Source organism: Calidris pugnax, unplaced genomic scaffold (genome assembly GCF_001431845.1).
Source record: "Calidris pugnax isolate Ruff unplaced genomic scaffold, ASM143184v1 scaffold201, whole genome shotgun sequence".
In the NCBI taxonomy this organism is placed as follows: Eukaryota; Metazoa; Chordata; class Aves; order Charadriiformes; family Scolopacidae; genus Calidris; species Calidris pugnax.
The window spans coordinates 932,079-938,180 of NW_015090933.1; positions in this window are offsets into that span (position 1 = coordinate 932,079).

Sequence of the window (6,102 nt, forward strand, 5' to 3'; positions counted from 1 at the left end):
CAGCATTTTTGAAATTTTTTTTTTTCTCCAGGAAAAAGTAAATGCAATAGGATGAGGTAATTTTCTTATAAGAACCAGAAAGTCTAAACGGCAGCATTTTTGAAATTTTATTTTTCTCTAGGAAAATGTAAATGCAGTAGGATGAGGTAATTTTCTTATAAGAACCAGAAGAGCAATGAATAGGACAAAGTGCTACCATTTTTCCAAGTCTCACTGGAATTGATTGACCATCTACACCTTCCAGAGGTGAATCACTCTCTGAAGACGGGGTGTCAGCAGACCCTGTGCCTCATATCTAGGTCCTGAAAACAGCACTGATGAAAATGTTGGCTTGAACCACTTGTCCATTGCCACATAGACTTTCTGTGTCAGAGGCAACGAAAGAACTGAGTTCTTGAAAGGGGATGCAATTATTTTATCACAAGACTGTCCTTTCCCTTTTTATAGTCCTTTTGTAGCATTCTCTTCTAAAAGATCAATGAAGGTCTTTAATTCAGCAGCTGTGGTTCCACCACTTAGGGAAGATGTATTTTTGCAAGGCACACACATTGTTCGTCTTAAGTTGTTTGTCTTAAATTAAATATATGGGGATATCAAGCCGACCTTTCACCATCTTTACATTTTTCTTAAAAGCTAGGAATGGTTGTGTGATCTTAACCAACTTATATATGTCAGTATTTCAGACATTGTCTGAGCCTGCTTTAATTAAATTAATTCAAAGTCCCATTAGGTTCTGTAACACTTGCACATGTGTTTACTTGACAAACTACACACATTTATACATGAGGTGAAATTCAAACTATTCCATGAAATATGTCTTTATTTTAAAAAAAACAACCAAACAAAAGCCCCCAGTATTTACATCATGTATATATTTGTCCATATTTATACCTGTCCATCTAGTAAAATTGCACTATTTATTTTTTCTTCTTCTGATTTTCGGTAACTTGTATGAGGTGAGGATGTTCCAGTTGCTTCATTAAATACCTCTAGGGTCATATTTTGGTAGTTTTGTCTGGAAAGAGCGTGTCTAGAATGTAGTGCAACAGGCCTTTCAGGTTAACTGAGCACAGGTAGTGTTTATGGTAAAGAGGAGCTTGTGATCCAAGATGTTTTTCATTCCATGGTAATCTCTTCTGTTATATTTTATGTTTTCCTAATAGATATATATAGAGAGGATAACTTTCTTAGGAATTGGAAATCAATTCAACTTGCAATTGCCACTGAATGAAGTAGCTTAATGATATGATTCTCCTTAATGATATTAGTTCTCCTAATCAGTCCTAGATTAGCTAACTGTAGGCAGTCCCTGTGGCTGATAGTCAATACAGAAGTGCATCAGTTGAGTTTCTGTGTCTTCTTTTACTTCCTTGTAGGCAATAGTTAGCAGTTGGCTACAGGAGATTAAACGCAAGTAAAAGGAGTTATAACAACTAGTTTCATATCTCAGTATTTACTTTTATCTCAACAGCATTCTCTTTCACTCCTGGTCTTTAATGATTAAATGTTAAAGCATATTGATCTGATGATGTGAATAATATCTCTGCTACTATTCTGCATAGTCTTTTGTTGGCTGAGAATGATTTTTGCACATGAAAATCTTTTTAGCCAGTTAGTTATGTTTTTATTACCTGGATCTCATATGAACATGTGTGATTTATTTATTTTTTTTAATGAAAGAATCTCAGCCTAGTCTGTTAAAAGGACTTGTGCTTTGGATGTTTTGGTTTGTTGGTTTTGTTTTTCTTAAAAAGGCATGAAAGGACCACAATTAAATATATTTTTGCAGAGGGAAGGGTTGGCTTTCATCTTTTATGGGGAGGAAAAAAGACAAAATACACAGCAGAAACCAAGCATAGTTATATGCAAAATAGAAATATTTGTAAACTAACTATTAAACACAGGAACAGTTTTTACATTTTAGTTTTCAATACTGCAAGAATAAAACTAGCACATGAAAGGTTTTCTTCATTTTAGTATTTAAAATATAAATTAAAACTGAGCAGTGAAATTCATTTTGTTTCCAGTGTAATAGCAAATTTTATGAAATTGAACACGATAGTCATAGTTTGACTAAGACTTAGCAGTCATATGTGAAGACTCAAACTTTAAAACTGTAACGAAATGCTTTGAGCACACCTGAAAATTTTCATCCTTCAGAAATGTTTATGAATAATGTTAATGTGGGATCATTAATGCCTAGCTGTTTTGTTGGATAAAGAAATGCTATAATATGCATCTTGTTATCCAGAAACAGAGAAAGGAAGCACAGAACAGCCATCTTGTGATTGATTTGACCTTAGATATTCTCTAGCACAGAATCTGTGACACTGATATCTTCAAGATTCCTTTAGCAACGTTGAGATTACTGGCATCTCGGAAAAAGAAATTAGAAAAACAAATCAGAAACCTGTGCATGATGAGAGAAAGTCAGATATTTTAGTCCTTTTGTTGTTATGAAATATACTAAGAAAATAATCCCTTACCACCTCCTTGCATAGATGTCATAGTAAGTAGTAGAAATACAGTCCTTACAGCTGGGAAAGCACAAAATTTGCTTTATTTTATGCAGCAATTAGGAAAGCTAAGATTAGGTAGAAGCCACAGGTTCTCCACTGCTCCCCATGTAGACACACACGGATAGAAACACCTGTCTTGTCCTGTCTTGTGGTGCTGTGGTTGGAGACAAGATGTACTTTCCCAAACCGTGAGGCGTGAGGGGCAGGATGTTCCTCAGCTGTGGTGAGATTGGGTGTTCTGGGCTCGTGCTAGCCTGGGCCTGGAAATGAAATCCATGGAAATTGTAGAGCTACAGCCTTGTCAGTTTAGATTTATAATATAGCCACAGTTAACTGTTTTGAGTGGAAGGAAAGCAGTTAAATATGTACATGCAAACCTTTTGTGTGTGTTGAGTAAATCCTATCTTAAGGCATTTTACCATGTCAGAACCTCCTACTTTAACAGAGGAGTTCAGCTACGCACACCTATGTGTGAGTGGATAATATCACTGCTAGGTAACTTCGTGGACATCTTAAATGAAATAATAATATAGACAACGATTTTTTGAAACTAAAAGTAGACATTTTTTGTAGTGGAAGGATTTAGCAATGCCTTTTTAGTTGCCTGAAGTTCAGAAGAACTGGTATTACTAGTCATGGGATGTTAACCTCTGGAAGGGGTGGAGTTTATAGGTTTTTGCTCAAAGAATTGTAAATGGCTCCTGATACCGGATTTTATTGCCTTAGAGCAGAAATATGAGTAGCATAAAATGGAATTACTTTGTGACCCGTAGTAGCTGATAGGTACACCCACAATTCCCGGGTTTTCTCTTTAGTGTAATCTTGGCATTTTTATTTCCTCTATTCCCAGCATACACTGTGTGTGTGCGATATGGACAGATGCACACAAAAAAACCCCAAAAAGTAAGAAAAAAGCAGTATGCATGGAACACAGCCCCTCAGATTAAGTGGTTGTTAAAATAACAGATTACTTTGTATTCATTATTTATTTTTATTTCATTTCTTCTAAAACTTAATAAAAATCTAACCTATCACAGTTCTAGGCTAGAAATACTTTTACCATGAAGCTACTCTGGCATTATTGGTAGTCTTTGCTGAAACAAGTTAGTTTTACTGGCTGTAAGAACAGAAAATTCCTGCTAAGGAATTATGATACCCTCTCAGCTTCTGGAGTTTGTGTCCCGCAGCCCAGACCTCCGGACTTACATGCTCGTTTGAGTTTTTCTAAGCTGTGGTATATCCACATAGAGTGAATTTCACACACACAGTGATATAAAATGACTCAGGAGTTTCACAGAATTAATCACATTATACATAATCAAATTCTTCAGAACATGGCAGTTATTCACTGTTATAAAGTGAAATATAGATTAGCTTTAACTTGCTGTTCAGCTCACAGTGGTTTGCAGACTGAAGTCTTTTAAATTGAAGATACAAAGTGACAGCGCCTCAAGATTGTGAGAATATGGAGTTTTTATGGAGGAGGCAGGAAAACTGCTTAGTTTTGCAATCTGCGTTGTGTGTAATAATCAATTGCTGCTGATCTCATTTATTTTTTTTTAAGTATATCTCTATTCAGTGAGTGCCTTAGGCTTGCTCTTCCCTTGCAGCATGCACTCAAGCCTCTTCGGTGGCTTCTCTAGTGCAGGGGGGTGTCTGTGCAAGGGCAGGTGTCACTGTGGGTCCTCCTGCCCTCTGGTGCCATGGCCACCTGCCCTTGTTTCTTGGCCGCACAGTGACCTGGTGGGTGCACCTGCACAGACTGAGTCCTGTGGGCTCCGCAGGATGGACTTGGGCTATAACCAGGATCGTGCCTCTGGGCGTCCTTCTTCTGCACCCTTTAGGCAGCCCTCCAGGTATGAGGTGGTCATAACTGTCAGTGTCACTTGCTTAAAGGAATATAAGCTGATGTTTAAGTTCTAAATGTCTGTTGATTTTATTTTTTTAAAGATGTGTCTCGTTAATTACAAAAATGGACTCTCAAGAAGGAGTCTATTCTATTTTATTGCTTTATTTGGAAATCTGTTTACAGAAGACCGTTCCCATTGTTGATGGCCAGGGATTTGCACTTCATACTTACAGAAAAATTGACTATTTGGAAGATATTATATAACACCAAGCTACTCTGACAACCTCTAATGTACGTTCCCATTGTTGATGGCAAGGGGTTTGCACTTCATACTTACAGAAAAATTGACTATTTGGAAGATACTATATAACACCAAGCTACTCTGACAACCTCTAATGTACTTTACTGGATAATTTTCACTTGTGGCTCTTAGAAATTCTGTTGTTTGCTCAAGGCAGATCTTACTTTCATGAAGGATAACGTGAGTCTGTTTATCCCATCCAATGGCTGAAGGCCTTGGGAAGGCGGACCCTTAGGCTGACCTTGCCAAGAGTTCACCCTTAAACAATCTTTGCTTTACAGAACCCTACTTTATCAGGCATATAGTAATAGGAGTGGCAGGATGAAGGAGCTATAGGTTCCCCTTTTGCTCTACTAGGGGCAATGTGTGTTGTGCAGCGTGGGATACAGTAGCATCTCTTTTCTTCCCACTGCAGTGAGAATTTCTTATCTGAAATGGAAGAATAAGAAATGTATCTTACACCCTTTGTTGTCAATGTTGAAGGCAGAAGAACTGGAGGGTGGTGCTATGAGTCCTAAAAGGTGGAAGAACGATGGTGACTTTCCTGAGGAAAGGTTAAGAGAACTGTAACCATTTCTAGCCATTACTGCTGGGGAGGAGAGTCACTGGTTTAATTACCTTAGCCTGGCAGAACAAAGGATGAGGTCAAAATTATAGAGCGGGTCTGTTGCATTATATTCATTTTGCAACAGCAGTTTCTGCAGTGTGACAGAGTAGTTTTGATTCAAAATAGATCAAATCAAAGTTCCTGTTATCTAGAGGTTAAAGGCTACTTACTTGATTGGGTCTAAAGTCCAAATTAAACAGCCAAAGTGACCAAGTTATTTTAGTTCCATAAGATCTATTCTATTTTTAGATTAGAATGTTCTTTTTATAAATCACGGAAAATTAAAGACAGACCCTAGCTATAAAACAGTGAGTGTTTTACACTTGCTGTTACTTACATTACTTACAGACTTTTTCATAGCTGAAATATGTCTAAATCAAGGATATGGGTTCAGCTAAGTGTCAGGAGAGGTCTCAGTCTAAATTAACTCAATTTGCTGAAGATTTTTGCAGATTGAAGCTTTTTATTTGTTTACTACTTTCAAGATCTAGATGCATACATATGGAATTCGGAAAGTCATAAATTGAATTTCCTTGAGCCTTGGGTTTAAGAGTCTGCGATAAAAATTTTTACATAGTTGAATGAGTAAAGTTTTCAAATATTTCTGGTTATTTGGAGGAAACCACCACTATTTAATACCAAGTACTATTTTTTTTTCCTTGATATAAAAACGTTTAAGATTTTCAGGCATGTGGGAAGAATGATGATTAGAATTTGCAAAACTGAAAAATTGTGGCAGATTTCTAGTTCTAGTGACATACATGCTATTGAGAGGCACAATTAAAGTTAATGTCATCGGTCTGTTTAAAAAAAAATTTTTTTTTTT